At 34.7% G+C, this 25,286-nt stretch overlaps 1 protein-coding gene across 1 annotated transcript in view; it reads right to left on the reverse strand.

The window, feature by feature from the left end:
- htr2cl1 (5-hydroxytryptamine (serotonin) receptor 2C, G protein-coupled-like 1) overlaps positions 1-25,286 on the reverse strand; it is a 402,018-nt gene that overhangs the window by 172,608 nt on the left and 204,124 nt on the right. The window contains 1 exon segment of the mRNA XM_030162626.1: positions 5,161-5,328. The gene's annotated coding sequence lies outside the window, so the exon portion shown is untranslated.

A 25,286-nucleotide genomic window follows, 5' to 3' on the forward strand; every position in this document is an offset into this window, starting at 1 on the left:
ATATTGATTAAGTTTTAATTTTTGATTTTTATCCGAATTCTCCGGTTTTGTAACTTTTTCCGATTAATACTCGGTAAGTGATAATCCTATTTTTCTAAATTATACAATTGTCTATTTTTACTAGGTTAGACCTTTTTCTATATTTAATTGTAATTACTATTTTTACATTTTCACTTATTGGACTCTTTTTCTTGTATTACAAATTCTTTAGGAATTTAAGTCTTTTCAGACAACTTTGTAGTTTAAAGAAGTTTTCCATTTTTATTCTTATTTGTCCGATCTTATCCGATTAAGTGAATTTTTACGAATTTATCTTATTGGATTCTTTTTCCAATTTTTCAGTTCTTTATGAATTTGAACCTTTTTCAAAAGACTTTTAGAAGTCATTAGTTTTATTTCCATTTATCCGATTTTTCTCGGTTATTGGATTTTCTACGGATTCAGTCTATTCGACTTGTTAATCTAGATTGATTTTTGGATTCTAGTTTTATAGTTTTACTTTTCCGATTTAACCGGATTTACAACACTTTCTAATTTTTGATCTTTTTATCATTTCGGGATTTTTCATTTTACAGAAGTTAGAGAAATAATTATTCTTATTTGAGAACTTTTCCAATTTTGATTTTCTTTCAATTTTTGATTGAAGAAAAGAGACTTTCAACACCATTCTATTTTTATGTTTTTCTTCCCCTTGAGGAGATCAAGCGAGGCAACAATTAGGGACATTTTCACAAGGCTGAACTGTGGGTTGACAGATTACAACAGGGATTGCGTTGAAGTAAGGAAAATTGAGGACAGTTTAGGTTTAATAATCAGGATATTGATTTATGGTTTTAGAAGTTCAGTTTAATGATTTTATTAGGGATTAATTGATTGATGATTTATGTATATGCTTTGCTTTGCTAAAATTGCCTACAATAAATTTATAAAAAGTAAATTCTAAATTCTCCTTGAGTTATTTCCCTGTGTGGCATAATATGCTGGTGAATGTAAAACGTTAGGTTTATTGTGTGCATAACATCAAAAGTCTCAAAGGTATCTTGGCCTTTATCCACCTACTATTTTATGTCCCGAAAGCCTATTTTTCCTGGCTTTTAAATTATTACCTGTCATGTAACAAGTGCACTAATCCATGTGGAACAGCTACCAAAAACCAACTGGACTGGTATTATTACTGACCACAGACGTGGGTTTCTCCTGGCAGTTCTGGTACCAGGGTTAGCGGGGCAGAGGTTGGGATTAAAGGTAGTTAGAAGACAGGCGAGTGTTCCAAAATAAGTTCAGCTGAGTAGTACCTCTTCGGGTTAGTTCGTGAGGGTAAGAGCCCAGTTCAGACACGAGAGGTCAGGACCCTATTTAAACGGAGTGCTGAACCACGGTTAGTAGTACCGGAGGATTAACACACGCTTCCTGAAACTTGCGCAAAGTGTTCCTCAAATATTCGGGTGACAACTTCTCCCATTCTTCTTTAATAGTATCTTCCAGACTTTCTCGTAATAGTTTTGCTCATAGTCATTCTCTTCTTTCCATTATAAACAGTCTTTATGGACACTCCAACTATTTTTGAAATCTCCTTTGGTGTGACGAGTGCATTCAACAAATCACACACTCGTTGACGTTTGCTTTCCTGATTACTCATATGGGCAAAAGTTTCTGAAAAGGTATTTATAATAGTGTTAGGTATGATTATGACATCAATATATGTTTGGTTTCAAAACAATTGACGTAGTGCCTGCTGAGAAAAAACAACTAAATGTTCATTGTACATTTTGCTTCCCCACCCTGTATGTGGATGATGGGAGGAAGCCAGAGTACCCGGAGAGAACCCAAGCAGACACGGGGAGAACATGCAAACTCCACACAGCCCCATCGATTGGTGTTGGAATCGAACCTAGGACCTTCTTATTGTGAGGCACAAGTGCTATCCGCTGCACCAACATGTCATCCCAAATCATTCATGTTAATAGTAAATAAAATATTAGGTTTGAACCGTGGGGCACTCGTCTGGAGATAGTAAGAAAAGGGTCTCAAACTCATTTTCTTTCAGGGGCCACATTCAGCCCGATTTGATCTCCAGTGGGCCAGACCAGTAAAATAATAACATAATAACCTATAAATATTGACAAATCTAAATTTTTGTCTTTGTTTTACTGCAAAAAACTCAATTAAATTATGAAAATACTTACTTTTATAAACTATCCAAACAAAAAAGATGTGAGTAACGTGAAAAAAATGAAATTTCTTAAGAAAAATAAGTGCAAGTTTAACAATATTCTGCCTCAACTTATCATTTCTACATGTGCATTATGGATCGGATCTACAAAGACACTAAATGTTTAGTAACAGGCAGAAAATTGTTAAAATAGTGCTTAAGTTTCTTTAGACATTTCAGGTTGTTCATATTTGTTCAGGTTATTCGTATTTTATTGTTACAGGATAGTTTGGAAATGTAAATATTTTCATAATTTAATGTTATTTTTTGCACTAAAACAAAATCAAAGTTTGAAGTTGTTGTTATTCATTGGCATAATAATATTAAGTAACATTTTTTTCACATCAAACCGAAAAGAAAATATGGAATCATTATTTTTTGTGAATTATTATGCTATTATTGGTCTGTATGTGGAACCTGAACTAAAATGAGTCCCGCATTTGGCCTCCAGTTTACATGTTTGAGCCCCTGTATTAAGAAGAGAAGAAATTAATATATCTAAAGGAGGAGTTTATCCTGGGTTACTTAGACATCTACCAGACTGCTCACAAAAAGACAAGAAAACTCTGAAGACACTTGAGCATCGCCGTTTATCGCCATTTAGACTGAAGCTGATGGTAGGAGCTATTGGAGGGACTGGACTACAGGAAACATCAAAACCAGACTGTAACAATGTGGGTCTGTACACTGTGTTTCCTTAGTCTAAGCACCAGGTTACGGAACTACAGCACTATAAAATCTGATTCAGTGCTTTTCAGTCGGCCATTATTCAGGTTAACTGCAGTCGCATGAACACGTGTTATTCGGGGAAAGACACCCCATAGTACACAGGTGTCAAACATCCGGCCCACCAAAGGGTCCAGTCCGGCCCGTGGGATTAATTTGTGAAATGTAAAAATCGCACTGAAGATATTAATCATTTTAGTTCAGGTTCCACATACAGACTAATTTAATCTCAAGTGGGTCATTCCAGTAAAATACTATCATTATAACCTATAAATACTCACAACTCCAAATGTTTCCTTTCTAAATGTAAGCATTTTTATGTCCTTTTACTGTATTTACACTAAAACAAACAATCATTTCACAAAAAAAACATGAATAACCTGAACAAATATGAAAAATTTGAAATATCTGAAGTGTAAGTTTACCGGTATTCTGCCTCTTTATTAAATGTTTTGTGTACTTGTAGATCCACTGTGATCTGTAAGTTATAATTTACATGTGTAAATGATAAACTGAGACATAATATTGTTGAAATTGCACTTAGTTTTCTTAAGAATTGCAGTTTGTTCATGTTATTCACATTATTTTAAAGGAGAGTTGGTAGATCCAAACATTGTCATCGCATAATTTTACTTTTTTCGCTCTAAAACAGGGGTCGGCAACCTGTGGCTCTTCATCCTCCTTGTAGTGGCTCCTCCCTTTACTGCGGTCAAGCCAGCTGCAATTCTCCTCTTTATGGTCAAGCCAGCCGCTAGCGTTTTTCTTGTGCGCTACTTATTCTACAATTACGGTAGATGAGCTGCATGGAGCGAATGTGCCTTCCGGACAACAAAAGTAAGGGCTCATTTCTGCTCTACGTTAAAGACGCAGACGGATATGGACGGAGGGTTCTGTCCGTCCTTTGTATATTACTCACATAATTCTGCCCATTTTCCGGAAGAATATGGAGCAGTACAACTGGGAACTGTGGAGGCAGTGTTGAGTTTTGAAGAGAATCATTTTCATAAATAGCGATACTTTTCATAGAGCAACTGAATGAGTATAAGTACTGTGTACTTTTGGGGTAATCCTACAACGGATTCCATTCCAAGCTACAAAAGTGTTTGTTTTCGTCTGAAATAGGCTTTAAGACTAAATTCAATGATGAATAAAATTATGATTTCCAATAAGTACCTCATGAATTTTTTACAACTGGTATTAGTACTTCAAATACTATTAGAAAAAATACTATGAACTACTTTTACTGTGTACTTTTGAAGTAATCATACTCAAAAATCCCTTCCAAGCTCCAAAAATGTTTGTTTTTTCATCTGGAATAGGCTTTAAGACTAAATTCAAGGAGAATACTTTTTTTTTTTTTTCCAATGAGTACCTTGTGAATTTAGTATTTTTGGTATTAGTACTTCATATACTATTAGCACAAATACTATGAAATACTTTTACCGTGTACTTTTAGAGTAATCATACTCCAGAATCCATTCCACACTGCACTTCTGTTTGTTGTATTCAGTGGTTGTAACAGATCAAATGTAAAAAAGATTGAAACTTTTAAAAGTTTATAAGCTCTGTTATTTTTTGCGGCTCCAGACTATTTTTTTTTTGGCGGAAGAGGGGGCAAAATGGCTCTTTTGATAATAAAGGTTGCAGACCCCTGCTCTAAAACATTGAAGAAAACTTGGAGTTGAGATTATTTATATATTATTATGTTATTATTTCACTGGTCCGGCCCCCTTCAGATCAAATTTGGCTTAATGTGGCCCCTGAACTAAAACGAGTTTGACACCCCTGCCATAGTAGGATTTAAAATAGAAATACTAGAATGGACTGTTTGCTGAGTTACTGTTGCGGTTTAGCAAAGGGCTCAAGAAGCATATCTTCTAAAGCCGCATGTCTTGAAGATAAAACAGCAAAACTGCAAAAAAAAAAAAAAAAAAAAAAAGTTGAAGTGCCTTGCTGCATTGCAGATACAAATGTGAGGCTCTTTTAGACTGAAATATTGAGCTTTCAGACCACTGCAGGTGGAAATGTACATCTTTCGCCAAGGGTTGCATTTGGAGAAAGAAAAAGTGACTAACAAAGAATAAATGAAAAGGTAAAGTAGGAAGTGGGAAGTAAAGTAACTTTGCTGTAGCCAAAGAGGAAAAAAAAGCAAGAGAGACAGAAGTGAAAGACAAGGTGAGAATGTTTGTCATCCGATACTGTCTACGAATGCGGTCACTTACTTGTCTTCACGCCTTCCGATCGATGTGCTTGACCTTTTCCACTGTTTCCTGTTACCGGAGGCAGTGAACCTTTCGTTACCTCCCTGTTTCTCTCACTCTCTTGCTGTATAAATCCCTCTGTCATCTGTCACTCCATACCGGAGTGAGGGATCAGCATCATCCATCTGCCTGCAGAAAAAAGAAAAGAGGGAAAAAAAAACACATTTCAGATCAAAATTGTAGTGACTGAAGATCTCAATAACCTAAAAGGACTCCCACATTCAGTCGCTCAACAATAACATACCGTAACATTACATTAATCTGCAGTTCGTACACCCAACACACTGATACTGGATGAACACAACAAAAACACAGTGGCACAGTTGGATTAAATGAGGCTTATGCTGTTGTGGGCCGACACCAAGGGTATATCCCCGAAATCCCCCCAATCCTCTGCTGTATAATAAAGCAAATAAACAACACAATGTTCCACGACCACTCCGCTCGTCTGGGGAACGTTGTCTGGTGGTCCCCAGACCTTGTGCAAGACAATCCAGGCTCTTTTCATGGGTCGTTCTACGTTGGTGGAACGCTCTACCCAGTACTACGAGAACAGAGGCGTCCCTGCCTATCTTCAAGAAGCTCCTGAAGACCCAGCTCTTCCAAGAGCACCTCCTGTCCTAGCACTGTCAGACATTCCATTTGAAATATTTTAATAACGTTTTTCCCAGGATTATCACAGAATTTCCTAGGATTATCTCTGGACCTGCTGCGGTGGTCCTGCCTCTCTCCTGCCATCATCATCATCACTCACTTATCCTCAACTGCCTCCATGTGTCTCCCCCTACTCCCCCCTTCTCCCCCTCTACCCCAGTCTCTATCACTATCGCTCTCCCTCTCTCTCTTTCTTTACTCTCTCTCTTTAACCCCAACTGGTCATGTCAGTCGTCCATCTTCCAGGAGTCTGGGTCTGCTCCAGGTTTCTGCTGTTAAAGGGAAGTTTTTCCTCACCACTGTCACCAGTCACAAGTGTTTGCTCCTGGAGGACTCTGTTGGATTTCTGTAAATTGGCTTAGAATCTGGTTTTGACCAACTCTATATATACAGTAAAGTGTCATGAGATAACTTTTTTGTTGCGATCTGGTGCTATATAAATAAAATTCGATTGATTGAGTGATTTGATTGGTTTTCCCCTGTGAGTCGCTTTGGAAAAAAGCATCTGCCAAATGCATAAACATGAACATAAACACAAAAGATACCAACCTAATTGTTATTTAGAAACAGCAGCGATTTCTCACAGACTGCAAGGGAAGCTCGACTTCCCCTAAAATTACTCAAATTCAGTGGTCAAATATGTTCAGTTGTGTTGACATTTCATTGACTACAAATGTGTTAGAACACGTTCATTTCACAGACGAGTTCGTTCAGAATCAGCTTTATCACAAATCAACAGACTCGATGTTGTTCACTTCTCATACATTCCCGTTGCGCTGTTTTCTCATTTGATCTCTGCTCAGTGCATTTGCCCGTAGACGCTCACAGGGTTCCTACACATTTCTACAAGTTAAATTTAAGACTTTTTCAGACCTTTCTAAGACGACTTAGAACAGAATTTAATACCTATTACACAACCATAGTGGTGAAAATCTATTTATTTACTCCAATGCCGTTATTCCCATCATTCTGAGTCATTTCTTACCGCAGGCTGTAAAGTTAGCAATAATCGGTTCCTAATTTCAGTATCAGGTTGGAATGGGTGGAACTGAGTCAACTAACGTTACTTTCTTTGCAGCTTGGACATTTAACAGACATATTTAAACACAATACAGCAAACAACTTTATGGCAACATAACTTAAGACCTACCATATCAAATGTAATACCTTTTAAATACTTTTTTAAGGTATTAAATGTAGATTTGGAAATTCAAGACTTTTAAGACTTTTTAAGACCCCGCAGGAACCCTGCGCTCAGCGTCCATGCACTTCAATGGGACTGAATGGGACAGTTTTTTTCATTGCCTCAAAACTGGACGGTAATTGGATAAATGCCACGATGTTGTCCCGCCCCTGGACGCCTGGCGTCTCTGGGGGTGAATGAAGCTGTGGGCGGAGCTCGGCCAGGCTGGACGCTGGGCTTCCACGTGCTGATTGGAGGATCAGTCGAAAGGCAGAATCCCATTTGATTGACAGCTATTTTGAGATCTACTCCTTCACTTGACAGAGTTAATAATAATAATAATAATAATAATAATAATAATAATAATAATAATAATAACAATAATAATAATAATAATAATAATAATAATACATCGGTTTTATATAGCGCTTTTCTAAGTACTCAAAGACGCTTTACAATAAACAACCAAGGGACAAACATACATCCAACGGGTAAACAGATACGAAATTAATACTAAATGGTAATCGAAGAACTAATACAGAGACAAATACTGACAAAAGAAAAACACACAAAAGAAGGTAGATGAGAGTGGAGGAGGTTGAACGGGCGGTCAGTTTTCGAATGATGATCTGAAGAGGTGGGATTTGAGTTGGCTTTTGAATGAGGTGAGTGTGTCGGAGTTCCGGATGTGAATGGGTAGAGAATTCCAGAGGGTGGGGGCGGTGATGGCAAAAGCCCTGTCACCCAAGGTGCGGAGCTTAGTCTTGGTGATGGGGGTGAGAAGGTTAGCATCTGCAGAGCGGAGGCGGCGAGTTCAGTTTAATACCGTCGCGCATTCTGCTGTGAAATCGAGAGAGAAACCACTACGAAATTACTCGTTCATTTCTTGCACTGTAAATAAGACACACCCATTGTACTTCCTTGTTTCAATTTAACATAATTTCAGCGTTTTCTTGTTTACTTGGTACGATAAGGTCACTGACCATTTTCTTAAAAAGAAACGGAGGGCCGAATTTATGTTTAAATAACTCGACAATTTTTTTGATGTAAGCCGACATTGTGCTTCCCCTGTCTGAAAGACGAGCAGCCGCCATTGTTATACTACTACTGTAACCAATAACAGAGACCTGTACCGTCTATGTTACTATATAATCATATTTAATCTTATAATCTTATTTTCATCTGTGTTTAGCTTCTGCCCTCATGACCACGCACTGACCCCGAAAGACCTGAAGAATGTAGGTCGACATTGCCCTCCAAATTTGACGTATCAGCCATGATTTAAGGTCAAGATCGACGCCCAAAGAATGAAGTAACAACTATATGTATATGTACAATCCAGACTTCAGACGACGTTAGGATGTTGCTTTAGCAAAGTTATAATGATCATATTAATGGATTTCTCAGTCTCTAAATATATAAGACACATACAATTGTAATATAGCAGAAATATGCTAAGTATTAGCATAAGGATTAACCCATAAAGACCCAAACATCTACCGTTGACCAAAAGCATCTACTGCACCAGCAACTGTTGAACCACTAATCCTATCAATAGTCTTTTCATGTTCATCAGATATGACCCATTTGGACGTGCAGAGGCTTCGTAGTTACCATGGAAACACTGTCATCTTCTAGAACATTGATTCACCAGTAAAACCCATGGAGTTGGACCAACGAAAGTGGATGGAGACACTGGGTTAATGATAGATTTTGTTGAAAAAAAATCCCATTTCCTCTTTTTTGTCCTGATTTGATTTAATAACGTTTGGATTTACTCCGATATATCTACATCACTACATTAAATAAAGGAAAATATCCGATTTTCACAGAAAAATGTAACTGTAAATGAAAAGGATAATAATATAATAAATAGCAAAAAATACATTTGGAAAGACCTACAAAAAAATAAAAGTCATTTGGAAGCTGTGACGAAAATAGTTGTGGGTCTTTAAGGGTGAAAAAAACCCACACACAGACACACACACACAAAAAAAAAGAATAAAATGAAAATGTGAAAATAAGGTCATACTTTTATGAGATTAAAGTTGTAATATTTTGAGAATAAATTTGCAATAGTCCGATAAAAAGTCATAATTTAGAAATGGTAAGCCTTAAGCCTTGTTGATGACAGAGTTTACAGCGAACGCAACAAGCGAAGCATCAACTTTCACTTCTGTTGGATGTGTTGATGGTGGGCGGGGCTAATAGGTATTTCACCGTGCGTAAACCCCAAACAAAAGTATAACCTCACAAAATGCTCCAAGTTCTCCATCATGCGATGAGTGGGTATGACTTTATTCTCGTGAATTAAAATATTTTTCCCACCTGTTTTTAAATTACGACTTTATTCTCGTAAATTAGAATTTTTTCCCTCCTGTTTTTAAATTACAACTTTATTGTAATAAATTAGGAGATTTTTCCCACCTGTTTTTAAATTATGACTTTATTCTCGTAAATTAGAATATTTTTCCCCACTTGTTTTTAAATTACGACTTTATTCTCGTAAATTATAATATTTTTCCCACCTGTTTTTAAATTACGACTTCATTCTCGTAAATTATTATTTTTTTCCCTCCTGTTTTTAAATTATGACTTTATTCTTGTAAATTTACAATATTTTTCCCACCTGTTTTTAAATTATGACTTTATTCTCATAAATTACGATATTTTTCCACCTGTTTTTTACTTATGACTTTATTCTCGTAAATTACGATATTATTCCCACCTGTCTTTAAATTTTTGACTTTATTCTCGTAAATTATATTTTTCTCACCTGTTTGATAAATTACGACTTTATTCTCGTAAATTATGATTTTCTTTTTTCCCCACCTGTATTTAAATTATGACATTATTCTCAAAAATTATATTTTTCCCAGCTGTTTTTAAATTACGACTTTATTCTCATAAATTAGAATAATTTTCCCACCTGTTTTTATATTACGATGTTATTCTCATGGCTTTACTCTTGAAATATGACGACTTTAAGTTCCTAATAGTATATGAAATAATTTTTGTTAGCGCACACAAAATCATCATTTAAATAGGGCGTTCTCCAAGACTTTGCACCTTTTTTTATATTCACAGACAATCTTAGTTGATCACTAGTGACACGCAAATCAATAGCACATGCATTTTTTGGTGCAAACAAGCAAATTTGTGCCCATTTTTTGCGATCTTAGTAAATCGGCTCCTATGTGTTTTGACCAGAATGTCCAAATTTAAAAACAATAGGGATTTGTAGAGCAGGATGTTCAACTGCTATTAAAGCAAATACAAAATGACTTGTATACATATATAAAATCCTTGACGGGTCACCATGACATCACCTGACACTGACTTATAAAACATTTTCTGCTCCGCCGGTAACCTGAGCCCAAAGGTGTAGGTTGAACATGGATTGTGTTGGACTGTCACTGGGGTCGTTTTCATCAGCGCAGACACTAACCCATGGGGAGTGCACAGATGGAGCCATTACAGAAGAAGATGGATGGACTGGGTGTAGTTTATGGGTACTGTAGCACATAGACAGGCAAGTATGAGAACAAATGTGAAGACGCATAAAAGTACAGAAGGGAAAGACCATAAAGTTAAATGAACAGTCGATGAGCTGCTGTTTTGAAATTGCGCTGGGAAAATGTAGCTTATACAGGGTGGGGAAGCAAAATTTACAATATTTTGAGGCAGGGATTGAAAGACAGTGTATGACCAATTAGTTTATTGAAAGTCATGAGAATTTATTTGCCACAAGAAAATGTACATAATAGAAAATGTTTTTATTCTATGTGTCCTCCTTCTTTCTCAATAACTGCCTTCACACGCTTCCTGAAACTTGCGCAAGTGTTCCTCAAATATTCGGGTGACAACTTCTCCCATTCTTCTTTAATAGTATCTTCCAGACTTTCTGGTAATAGTTTTGCTCATAGTCATTCTCTTCTTTCCATTATAAACAGTCTTTATGGACACTCCAACTATTTTTGAAATCTCCTTTGGTGTGACGAGTGCATTCAGCAAATCACACACTCTTTGACGTTTGCTTTCCTGATTACTCATATGGGCAAAAGTTTGTGAAAAGGTATGGATAATAGTGTTAGGTATGATTATGACATCAATATATGTTTGGTTTCAAAACAATTGACGTAGTGCCTGCTGAGAAAAAACAACTAAATGTTCATTGTACATTTTGCTTCCCCACCCTGTTGAAGAATAGTAGCAAGGCAGAACCCAAAAACATAACATATGCCGCGTTTCCACCACGTGGTATTGGCTTGACTCTAATCGCTTAGGCCTTTTCGCATTTCCATTACGAAAAAGGACCTGGAATCTGGTACCCGGTACTAGTTTTTTGGTATCACCTCCGCCGAGGTTCCAAGTGATACTAAACCGTGACGTATAACACTGCAGATCTCTGATTGGTCAGACAGTTTTCTTTGTGACCTGCTGTTTTACCAAAAAACAGATGCGGAAGTTGACAGTAAATATAGCGGTACGTTAATCTACATGATAACAGCCCAAAACTACACCATGGTTTGTCGAGGAGATTCAGTCTTTGGTGGCTGACGTAAAAATTCAGACGAGACAACACGCAACGAGCGAGTTTTCAGCAAATCTCTGAGCAGACAACACGGAAATAATGCACTGCATCGCTATGACGTCCAGGCACTGTAAAGTCGGTCCTGTCCTGTAATGGAAACGGTCTCCGGGAATACCGAGTTGAGCCGAGCTGAGTCGAGCTGGTTCCACATAGTGGAAATGCGGCAATAGCGACAGATAGGGATGGGAATCGAGAACTGGATCTCAAAAAGAATCGGTTCTTTTTGAGAACCAGTTCCCAGTAGCTCGATTCCTTGGAATTGTTTGCCTGCTGCTTAACGATTCTGCTTATTGATTTCGCCTTCATTGCACATGCGTGATGACGTCACACGTACGCTGCATTGTTTTGGTTTAAAACGTAGCCAACATGGCATTGAAGCAAAAATGGTCCAAAAAGACGACACCAGGTCCACTGGGAGGGCCGTTCCACCGCTGGGTGCCATTTGCTTGTTATAACTCTTCCAAATTAAACTTCATTTTTTATCTGTTTTCAACACTGAATCTAATAACACACATATTTAACTCTTCAAAATGTGTACTGGTCCATCTCAGGCAACTTTATTTCATTCTTTACAAGGTTTTTAAGCGGAACATGATTGCATTTTTCTCAGTCCTGTTACCAAAACTTATGTGACATTTAAAAAGCACACTTAAAAGCTTGTCAACTAATTCCTTTGTTTTCCTCTCAACAAAGTGTTTATTTTAAAGAAATGGTTGGTTCCATGTTAAAATAATTAATATTTGTGACTAAAAAAATCACTATATATGCACGCAAGTTGTAATTTTCTTAAAACCGCAAAGTCATTTTTTCATTTTAAAGGAGACCCAAACCTCAAATTTATCCAAATTTTTATGATGCAATTCATTAAATACTTGGACAAAGAATGGACCACACATAATTGAAAAAATCCGGTGGTTTATCTTTATTTTTTAGAAAAAGTTATTTAGTAACAGGAATGAACATTGGGTAACAGGAATGAGTGTGTGTGTGTGTGTTAGGGTGGTCCAAAAAAATTTTTTTTTCAGATTCTCTGGATTAGAACCCTGCATTTGGTTCCATATCCGGCCAAATTACTTCGGTCCAAATTTTATGCAAATTAATTCAAATTTAGAGGTTGCACAGATACGTGCAGATTGCTCTATGTACTACAGTATAACAGAACTAGCCAAATGAATAGAATAATTTCAACTGTAAAACTTTAAAATCAAGTGAATAGTATTATATTGAGTAACATTCACTAATAAATCAATAAACCAGAGGATGCTACTCACTCCTGTTACTGTTACTCAGTCCTGTTACTCTTTATTTGAGTAACAGGACTGAAAGTAACAGGAATGAGTTTTTAGCACAGAATTAGCAAGTTCATGAAATACAGCCACATGGCATTCATGGGAATAGCAGGAGGACACTGAGCACATTCTTGTGATTTGCAAAAAATATGTATTTTTAAGATAAACAAATAACATCGAAGAAATAATTTTGGTAACAGGACTGAGCGTTGAGATTAACCTTCTCAGTCACAGTTACAATATCATCAAATATTTAGAAAAAAAAAAAAAAATGAAAGAACTTAGTTTTGATCTTCTCATGACCTTCAGAAAATCCAGCTGATGTCACTTCTTGCTGAACATGGGACTTGTGGAATATTCAAAATTTTTCCGAGGGGAGAATGTGTTAGGGTTACAGGACTGAGTGAGAACCCAGGAACACGACTAAAATGTATATTTTCACAAAAATATTATAGATTTCTCATGAAAAAAATGTATTTAACGCATAGATGGAATATGGAGTCACACAACAATGCAAAAAAATAACATTTCTGAAGTATTTTAATCATTATATTTCATGGTAAAGTGTAGCATTAGAGAATGGGGACAGGCAACAAATGCTATTTTTCAGTGTTCTAGGTAGTTTTTATTAATGTTTTTAAATAAATATTTGAAATTTGCAATTAGCTCAATGTGCAGGACACTTTGCTTAATAGTAAAATGTATTTTAGAGTTGATTTTCATGCACATTTATACATATAACATCCTGGGGACGAAAATGGCACCCATTCAGTGGAATGGCCCGGGAACACTTGCAAAGCTTCCATTTCTTAAAAGGGTGGAATCCCTCCGATATGCTCAAACATTTGTCCACAGCATGTGATTCATTGACAGGAATGTCACATATTTGATATACTACTTAGCAACGCTTGAGAATTTAGCCGCAGAGCAAACACCAGGCTGTCATCCAAGCCCAGTTCCAGTGCAGGAAACAAATATCCTGCCCTCTCCAATAAAAGTTTCTGAAGGTAGGGAATAGGAAAATGAGGTGCACAACAACAACAGAAGACATAGAGGAATTAGTAAAGCATCTTAAGTTTCAGTTTCACTGTACGGTGTGCCCCCCTCCGAACCCACAGTAGACACTTCCTTATTATTTATATCTACAGGAGGTAAAGAGGCTTTGAATCTAATTAAAATAATACTGTGAACCACTGCCATATCCAGATGTAATAAATACTTCTGGTAATTCAGTGTGTTTTTTTTTTTTTTTTTTGCCTCATTTATTTACCAGAAAACATTGTAAAGCGCTGTGGAAGACAAAAACATATATATAGAGATATTCAGCTAGGAGGTACATCAAATACAGAGTTAATGAGAAGAGGGATTGTGAGCGAGAAACAAAGCTGACAAATGATGAAGCTGTGGTGTCAGAACTTTTCATTAGAGCACAGACGGAGCATTAACATCAAACTTATTGTTTTTTTATATTAACAGGAAATGAGACAGAAGGAAGTTTTAATTTGTGCTAATATGTTCCCAGTAAACTGACGAACCAACGTATTTACTGAAAGTAGAAAATAGCAGCGTTTTATGGACACATTCAGTTTGCACAGCCGTCCGAGAGCAGACAGGAATCTAACCCATAAAGACCCAGTGCTACTTTTGTGGAATTTTTCTCTAGATTTTACCTTTCGTATCCTCCTGAGACCCAGGAAATGTCAGCAAAGTACAAGCTTTTTTGTTTTTTTATTAAATAAGTGCCTCTATTGGAAACATCATGATGCAACAGTTTTTTCAGACGCAGTTTTTCAAATTTTTATGGAATGTCCTTTGTGGTGTAGTTTTCTTTTCTTTTTTTTTTTGTATAAAGTTATGAAACTCTAGTCCACAAATGTGGACAGGAAACAGGCCCTAACACTGACCCCTGGGGGACACCACACACAGTACCCAAACACTCAGAACGACAATCTCCCATCATCACAAACTGTTTCCTATTCTCCAAATAGCTTCTAACCCAAAACAGCACCACTCCCCTGATTCCATACTGTTTCAGTTTCTTGATTAAAATGTCATGAGTTACAGTATCAGATGTTTTTTTTTTAATCAACGAAAACTCCAACTGTGAATTTTTTATTATCTATGGAATTTGTGATTTTTTCAGTGAGTTCAGTTAATGCTAGTGATGTTGATCGGTTGGTTCTGAATCCATATTGACTGTCTGAAAGTAATTTGTATTTTTCTATGAATATGTTTAATTGGTCATTAAAGAGTTTTTTCAAGGATTTTGGAGAATTGTGGGAGAAGAGAAATAGGCCTGTAATTTGTGAAGTAGATTGTATAATGTAAATTTACCATTTTAAACATGTAGATTTAAGATTTTAAACATGTAGATTTAAGATTTTAAACATGTAGATTTAAGATTTTAAACATGTAGATTTAACATTTTAAACATGTAGATTTAACATTTTAAACATGTAGATTTAACATTTTAAACATGTAGATTTAACATTTTAAACATGTAGATTTACCTTTTTAAACATGTAAATTTAACTTTTTAAATATGGATTTACCATTTTAAACATGTAGATTTACCATTTTAAACATGTAGATTTAACATTTTAAACATGTAGATTTAACATTTTAAACATGTAGATTTACCTTTTTAAACATGTAAATTTAACTTTTCAAATATGGATTTACCATTTTAAACATGTAGATTTACCATTTTAAACATGTAGATTTAACTTTTTAAATATGGATTTACCATTTTAAACATGTAGATTTACCATTTTAAACATGTAGATTTAACTTTTTAAACATGTGGAGTTAACATTTTAAACATGTAGATTTAACTTTTTAAACATGTGGATTTAACTTTTTAAACATGTGGATTTAACTTTTTAAACATGTGGAGTTAACATTTTAAACATGTGGATTTAACTTTTTAAACATGTGGATTTAACTTTTTAAACATGTGGATTTAACTTTTTAAACATGTGGATTTAATATTTTAAACATGTAGATTTAACTTTTTAAACTTGTAGATTTAATATTTTAAACATGTAGGTTTAACATTTTAAACATGTAGATTTAACTTTTTAAATATGTAAATTTTACATTTTAAACATGAAGATTTAACATTTTAAACATGCAGATTTAACATTTTAAACATGTAGATTTAACATTTTAAACATGTAGTTTTACCATTTTAAACATGTAGATTTAACATTTTAAACATGTAGATTTCACATTTTAAACATGTAGATTTCACATTTTAAACATGTAGATTTAACATTTTAAACATGTAGATTTAACAGTTTAAATATGCAGATTTAATATTTTAAACATGTAGATTTAACATTTTAAACATGCAGATTTAACATTTTAAACATGTAGATTTCACATTTTAAACATGTAGATTTCACATTTTAAACATGTAGATTTAACAGTTTAAATATGCAGATTTAATATTTTAAACATGTAGATTTAACATTTTAAACATGTAGATTTAACATTTTAAACATGTAGATTTAACAGTTTAAACATGCAGATTTAATACTTTAAACATGTAGATTTAACATTTTAAACATGTAGATTTAACATTTTAAACATGTAGATTTATCATTTTAAACATGCAGATTTAATATTTTAAACATGTAGATTTCACATTTTAAACATGTAGATTTAACATTTTAAACATGCAGATTTAATGTTTTAAACATGTAGATTTCACATTTTAAACATGTAGATTTAACATTTTAAACATGTAGATTTAACATTTTAAACATGCAGATTTAACATTTTAAACATGTAGATTTAACATTTTAAACATGTAGTTTTACCATTTTAAACATGTAGATTTCACATTTTAAACATGTAGTTTTACCATTTTAAACATGTAGATTTCACATTTTAAACATGTAGTTTTACCATTTTAAACATGTAGATTTCACATTTTAAACATGTAGTTTTACCATTTTAAACATGTAGATTTCACATTTTAAACATGTAGTTTTACCATTTTAAACATGTAGATTTAACATTTTAAACATGTAGTTTTACCATTTTAAACATGTAGTTTTACCATTTTAAACATGTAGATTTAACATTTTAAACATGTAGATTTAACATTTTAAACATGTAGTTTTACCATTTTAAACATGTAGATTTCACATTTTAAACATGTAGTTTTACCATTTTAAACATGTAGTTTTACCATTTTAAACATGTAGTTTTACCATTTTAAACATGTAGATTTCACATTTTAAACATGTAGTTTTACCATTTTAAACATGTAGTTTTACCATTTTAAACATGTAGTTTTACCATTTTAAACATGTAGATTTAACATTTTAAACATGTAGTTTTACCATTTTAAACATGTAGTTTTACCATTTTAAACATGTAGTTTTACCATTTTAAACATGTAGATTTCACATTTTAAACATGTAGTTTTACCATTTTAAACATGTAGATTTCACATTTTAAACATGTAGTTTTACCATTTTAAACATGTAGATTTAACACTGGATTTAAATGGTAAATGGACTGCACTTATTCAGTGCATTTTTTTCTGCAAAAAATTCAGAAGCCAAAAATTCAGATTCTTAATTTCAGTGCAAAAAAAAAAAAAAAAAAAAAAAAACAGTGCTAGAAATTCAATGGCTTTTATAATTCAAAATCTGATGAGACAGATTTACTTCCATATAAAGGCCATTAACTGCTGCACTGCTAATGTGATAGCGCATAATCCCTCCATCTGTGTGAGGGTGTGCATATATATATACATATATATATATGTGTGTGTGTGTGTGTGCGTGTGTGTGGGATGGATGAGTAAATGATGTTTTCATATATATTTTTTCTGTCAACTCTTACTGTATGAAGGGTCATAAGAGAGAAGGATGGAAAAAGACAAAAAAAGAAGATAAAGTGTGCTATGTGTAGCTAAGTGAACAATATGCAGATGCTCTGGAGATGTGTGTGTTTCAGAGTTTGTGTATTTTCGAGCTCGCGTCTCGCTGTGTTGACGGTATTACAACGCGCCGTGTGAAAAAAATCGGGCAGACAGATAACAGATCGCAACGTGTTCGCTCTGAAACACAATAGAGAACAGAACAGAACAGAACAGCACAGAGCGTTCCTTAAATCAAACAAGAGACTGGAGATTATTCACAGAACACACTCAACCGCATCCAAAACCAACGAGGAAAAGAGAAAGACAAGCCTTTAAGCGCTGGAGGCAGACAGACGGAGGGAAAAGAGAAAGAGTGGAGAAGTCAAAGATTTAAAAGATATAAACGAGAGATGATGAGGAAGCTGCAGAGACAGACGGAGATGAATGGATGTGAGGGAATGAATGCACTTCAGAGGGAAAAAAAAAGACTGGAGAATAAGAATATTAACCCTTTATTGGGCAAGTGACTGTTTTTGATCATTTCTGCACACATTGCAAGATAGTAGTTGCTTTTTCATTGGACATATGCGCAAAACTTTACCGATATTTACTAAATATCAAATAAATAGAATTATGTAATGTCGGTTTTTCCATTAAATCACGAATGCGATGATTTCTTTATTTATTATCGCAAGATGTCACAAGAAGTAATTCCATAAACATGGCGATAAACATAAATATCACATTGATTTACAGTAGGGATGCACCGATACCACTTTTTTTCCAGACCGAGTACGAGTACTTATATTTGAGTACTTGCCGATACCGAGTACCGATACGAGTACTTAATAATTCCATTCCAGTTCTTAGTTCCTTTTGTACATGTGCTTTATTGTTGTTGTCATTAGTCTGACTGGAAAAAAGTGCCGCTACTGACATTTAATGTGTTGGAATGACCGTTTCTCAATCAATCCACAAGGGGTCGCCACTCTGAATTAACCATACCGGACAAATACCATGAAGAAAAGTAAAGTTTTTTGAGAAGAAGACGAAGAAAGTCAGTAATAATAAACATGGAGACGACAGAGGTAACAATAATGTGATACTAATGTTGCAGCGTTTTCACTGGTAAGGTTTAAAAGCGAAGCATCAGGAGGTAGAGAATAGATAAATGAGTGTTAAGTTTCGTTTTTACTTCCGCTAGCGGCGCTCCGTACCCCCATAGAATTATAAGTAGGACGGAAACCGGACCAGCCCTGGGTAGTTTTTATAAATCTGTCAGTAATTTTTCTCTAACTCACACAGTCGCTCTATGAACAGATCCTCTTCCTCTACGGTTCCCGATGGTATTCTCCGTCTGGGTACGCATCGGAAAACGGATGGAATGTACGCAGAGGATGGACAGAACGCTGCGTCCATATCCGAAAAATCTCCACACTGCTAACATTACTCCTCCACCGCGTACCTGCAGGTCACAATGCTGTAAGTGGTATCAGTGCGGTTGTATCGGAGTACTTTTACGAGTCTGAGTAGAAGTACACACGCTGAGTATCGGACTTGATACCTGATACTGGTATCGGTGCATCCCTAGTACTAATGTAAGTAAGGATGTTCAAATGGGTAATGTGGACGTTGACAGGTGTCACTTATGTTGGTCTAATGTTCTAAAAGTGTTGTTCTAAGGTTCTAAAATACATATTCCTTTCACCTTACATGTGTTTTTGTTGTATTTTATATATATATACTATATATATATATATATATATATATATATTTTTTTTTTTTTTTTTTTTTTTTTTGCCACTTATGGGTAAGGAACCAAATATGGTAACTTCACTGACCTAGATTTCCTTCAAACTTTCACAAAAGTAACAAGTGTTCAGACAACGCAAACCTCCGCCAAGCACCACGAACGGTGTGCATGTCTATGGCTATGACTATTTCTTTTTAAAGTATGGATGCGCAAAACCAATTTCATAATGATATTTCACAAATTGCATTTTTTGTTTTTTTTGAAAATGGTGCATAAAAAATAACAAAAGTTAACAGAGTGTAACGGAAGAGAAATGGAGCGGAACGATATTTTGTACATAGTTGCAGCTTGGTACCAGTCATGTGTATGTCAAATTATATTAACCCTTTCATGCACAAATTATGAGAAACTAAATCAAAAATTTTTTTCCGGAGTGTTTTTAATTCCTCTTTAGGCATGAAAACAACAATGCGATTGAAAACTTTCTTCTGAAAAATAAATAAATAAATAAAATGATTTAAAAATTTAAAAACACATTTAAAAAATTATAATGAAAAAAAAAAAAAAAAAAATTCTTATGAACCTATTTTTCATGAAGTTGCAAAAATGTCCACTCAGCTGGACACCACACGTTTAATTTTTGACGCACAGAAACATGTATTTACCGATAAACTGTGTAAAAACTATGGGGAGAGCTTGCGATTCTGGGGATTTTTGCTCAGGAGAGATCTACATAATGTTATCAATTCATGTCAGAAACGATATGTGGTGTCTTAAAACTTTAAAAAAGATATGTGTAAAAAAAATAACAAAAAAAAAAAAAAGAACAGCAAAACCCATGAATACACAAGAGAACAGCTCTGGAATAGCTGTCCACTGTAGTGACCAGTATGCATGAAAGGCTTAAATTCCAATCAATATTTGTTGAGTTATAATGAAAAAATGTGTCGTAAATGGGATTTTCAGTGTTAAATGTAAATGTCCACATTCCACAGTGGATGTGGACAATTTTGTGCCAGATACAAGATACTGTTCTAAGCTACGGGTGGATCAAATTGGAGGCTAATCGGAGTCATTTTGAATTTTTTTTTTTTTTTTTAATGAATTTTCAAATATTGCTTAATGATGAGAGATAGGAAAATTTGAGATTTTGTGACCTTGCTGTGACCTTGAATTTTGGCCTACTTGGCCCAAAATTAAATGGGTTGGTCCCAGGGCCTAGGCCTATCTGTGGGTAAAATTTGGTAAAGATGGTTGGAATAGTTTTCCCGTAAAGTTGCTAACAAACAAAGAAACAAACACAAAAAACAAGAAAAGCACTTGGAGAGCGTAGACTTCCACCAAGGCAGATCAGTGGACCCCGTGCCCCTTCCGATCACCACCAAAACGTAATCATTTCTTCCTTGTGCCAGTATCAACATTTCGTGAAAATTCCACGAGAATCCGTCCATAACTTTTATCTTGCTAACAGACAAACATGCAAACACACAAAGCAAAGCAATCACAATACCTCCTGGCGAAGGTAATAAAGTCTTTTTCTTTCAATACCACAGTAAGGTTGAAATTTTGTATTTCAGAGTATTTCTATGAGTGCCTTATAAAGGGTTAATGCAGCACTGACACTGTACTGTTATTTATTTTAAGAGGAGAGTAAAGTGAAATAAGGAAGCAGAAAAGAAAAGAACACTGCTGTCGATATACGGTGTGCAGTTTTATAAATCTGAAATTTATTCACAACTCTGGGGTTGAATTATTAATCTTGTTTGTTTTACACCTGATTTAGTGTCTTGGCTGTATGTTGTTACTACAGCATGTGAATTTCCCCCAGGATAAGAGAAGCGTCTGTCAAATCCACAAAAAAATACAATACAAATGTCGGAAAATACAAGCCAAACTTGTTCAATTTCATCTGAACCAAAACAGGAAATGTTAAAAAGCTCCTCTGGACCACATTTTGGCCAAAGCTCAATCTCAAAAAAAACAGAGGCGGCCTCAGCGTGGAACACATTTTTGGATGATTCGGACATTTGGAACCAGTAACAGGAAGGCATTAATCAAAACAGAATGGGAAAAAGGTGGAAAAATAAGCCAGGAGCACATGGGGAGAGGTCATGAAACTTCGACAAGAAATATAGTCCAGCAGAGTAATAAAAAGTTAACCTGAAAAAAAATCAAAATGCAGAAACTTTTAATGTATCTTCTGAGAGAATAAAGAGAGGGAGTGGGAGTATGAGAGAATGGGAGAGAAAGAAACTCGTTAAATCATTCAGTGAAAAGGAATCATTATAAATGCATTTATTTTTCTACCTGCCCGATTACTAACACACACTGATGCCAGACAAACCGCACCGTTGATCGCAAAATACAACTGCATGTGAAGATAAATGGCTAAAAAAAATGGTGTAACAAAAACACAAACAATTGCAGAATAGAAAGAAAACTCAACTATGTGCTCTTTGAGTCTAAATCTAAATGTGCGATAATTTCAAATGGAAAAACTGGATTTGGTATGCAAAAACAAAACCTTCACAGTCTTTGTTTCGTTTGTTTGGTCCAGATTTTCAGACTTTTAAGTTTAACCCAGTGGTTCCCAACTGTTTTTGGGAAATCTTTGTATTTTACCCGTCTTAACCTATTTGTATCATATTTGCAACGCCAGGTAAGAAAGATTTTTTTTTTTTTTTTTTTCCTTTTTCAGTATGGCCACAATCATTAAATTATCCAACACACATTTTGTTGGAAATTCTTTGGTAATTTTCAACAAGTTACATTGAGAAGAACATTTTTATTGTTACATGATTGGAAATTTAAAAAAAAACAAAAAACAAAACTGAAAGTATGTTGCCATTCGAGGGAAATAGAAAGGCTGTAAAAATTGTAAAAGTTCATGTAAAAAAAAAAGAGAAAAAAAACAAAACTGAAATTATGTTGCCATTCAAGGGAAATGAAAAGGCTGTATAAAATGTAAAAGTTCATGCAAAAAAAAGAGAAAAAAACAAAATAAAAAACTGAAATTATGTTGCTATTCAAGGGAAATAAAAAGGCTGTAAAAAAAAATGTAAAAGTTCATGTAAAAAAAAGAGAAAAAAAAACAAAAAAACAAAACTGAAATTATGTTGCCATTCAAGGGAAATAAAAAGGCTGTAAAAAATGTAAAAGTTCATGTAAAAAAAAAAGAGAGAAAAAAAGCAAAAAACAAAACTGAAATTATGTTGCCATTCGAGGGAAATAAAAAGGCTGTAAAAAATGTAAAAGTTCATGTAAAAAAAAAAAAGAGAGAAAAAAAACAAAAAACAAAACCTGAAATTATGTTGCCATTCGAGGGAAATAAAAAGGCTGTAAAAAATATAAAAGTTCATGTAAAAAAAAGAAAAAAAAAAACAAACAAAAAACTGAAATTATGTTGCCATTCAAGGGAAATAAAAAGGCTGTAAAAATTGTAAAAGTTCATGTAAAAAAAAAAGAAAAAAAAAACAAAACAAAAAACTGAAAATATGTTGCCATTCAAGGGAAATAAAAAGGCTGTAAAAAATGTAAAAGTTCATGTAAAAAAAGAGAAAAAAAACAAAACAAAACTGAAATTATGTTGCCATTCAAGGGAAATAAAAGGCTGTAAAAATTGTAAAAGTTCATGTAAAAAAAAAAGAAAAAAAAACAAAACAAAAAACTGAAATTATGTTGCCATTCAAGGGAAATAAAAAGGCTTTAAAAAATGTACAAGTTCATGTAAAAAAAGAGAAAAAAAAAAACAAAAACTAAAAACTGAAATTATGTTGCCATTCAAGGGGAATAAAAAGGCTGTAAAAAATGTAGAAGTTTATGTAAAAAAAAAAAAAAAAAAAAAATTCCTGAAATGTTCTGTACTTTAAAAATGTTACTGGTTCAGTTTATTTTTCTATCCAAAGTTAATGTGAGCAAAAACATACATTTATTAAAAGGTATTACTCAGAATTAAGCTAAAGTTAAAATGCATTTTGAATTTACCAAAATATCTATGGTTTTATTATGAAGATGTTTAACCTTCTGAGACCCAGGAAAGTACAATTTTTTGACTTTTTTTAATTAAATAATTGAATGATGCAACAGTTTTGTATTTAAAAAAAAAAAAATGGAATGACCTTTGCGGTGGACAGTTTTTTATTTGTTTATTTTTTGTATAAAGCTGTGAAACTCTTGTCTACAAACGTGGACAGAGAACCCATAGCTGGGTCTTAGGAGGTTAAGTTTAGGAGATCACAGAGCAGTCCAAATTCTAAAACTAAGATGATACTTTTTTTCATTGTATTGCTTAGGGTCTATGGAGACTGCCCCCATGTGGTTTGGAGAATATTGCCTTTATAACCCTTTGGAAAGTTAGCTTAAACTATTGCCGCGTTTCCACTACATGGTATCGGCTCGACTCGACTCGACTCTACTTGGCCTTTTTGTGTTTCCATTACGAAAAAGGACCTGGAATCTGGTACCTGGCACTAGTTTTTTGGTATCACTGGGGAACAGATGCTAAAACGTGATGTGTAAACACTGCAGACCACTGATTGGTCAAAGAGTTATCTCTGTGACCCGCTGTTTTACAAAAAACAGCTACGGAAGTTGACAGTAAATATAGCGGTAGGTTAAAAATGATGACAGCCTGAAAAACTACACCGTGGTCGGTCGAGGAGATTCAGCCTTTGGTGGGGGATGTAAAAATTCAGCATGAGCTTGACGAGACATCCCGCAACAAGTGAGTTTATCAGTAACTCTGAGCAGACGACACGGAAGTAACGCACCGCATCGCTATGACGTTCAGATACTCTAAGTCAGTAGTATCCTGTAATGGAAACGGTCTCCATCAGATGCGATTTCTCAAAGACTGCAAGGGAAAGACCCTGTTGATTACAAGACCTAAACGCAGGTACTGGACTTGACAATCAGTATTTTAGACAGATATTTTTTTTAGAGGATCATCCATTGATTGTATGACTGATAAAAGGGACCTTTAGGTGAGTGTCAAATCCAGCATTTCCATTTTAACACTCCATAGTGTACTTTGACCATGCAGGATAGATAGATAGATAGATAGATAGATAGATAGATAGATAGATAGATAGATAGATAGATAGATAGATAGATAGATAGATAGATAGATAGATAGATAGATAGATAGATAGATAGCAGAGGCAATTTCTCATAGACTGCAAGGGAAGTTCGGAATCCCCAAAAATTATGAAAATTCAGTGATTAAATATGTACGGTTGTGTCGACATTTCATTGGCTACAAATGTATTAGAACACGTTCATCTCACAGACAAACTCGTTCAGAATCAGCTTTATCACGAATGAACGGACTCGATGTCGTTCACTTCTCATACATTCCCGTTGCGCTGTTTTGTCGTACGATCTATGGTCAATGCATTTGCCCGTAGATGCTCAGCGTCCATGCACTTCAATGGGACTGAGTGGAACAGTTTTTTGGACGCTCGGCATCTCTGGGGGTGAATGGAGCTGTGGGCGGAGCTCGGCCGGGCTGGACGCCAAGCTTCCACGTGCTGATTGGAGGATCAGTCGAAAGGCTGAATTCTGTTTGATTGACAGCTATTTTGTGATTTACTCCTTCGCTTGACAGAGTTCAGTTTAATACCGTTGCACATTCTGCTGTGAAACCGAGAGAGAAACCACCACGAAATTACTTGTTCATTTCTTGCACTGTAAATAAAACACACTCATTGTACTTCCTTGTTGAGCCACATTATGTA

The sequence above is a fragment of the Sphaeramia orbicularis genome, chromosome 18 (genome assembly GCF_902148855.1).
Source record: "Sphaeramia orbicularis chromosome 18, fSphaOr1.1, whole genome shotgun sequence".
Lineage (NCBI taxonomy): Eukaryota > Metazoa > Chordata > Actinopteri > Kurtiformes > Apogonidae > Sphaeramia > Sphaeramia orbicularis.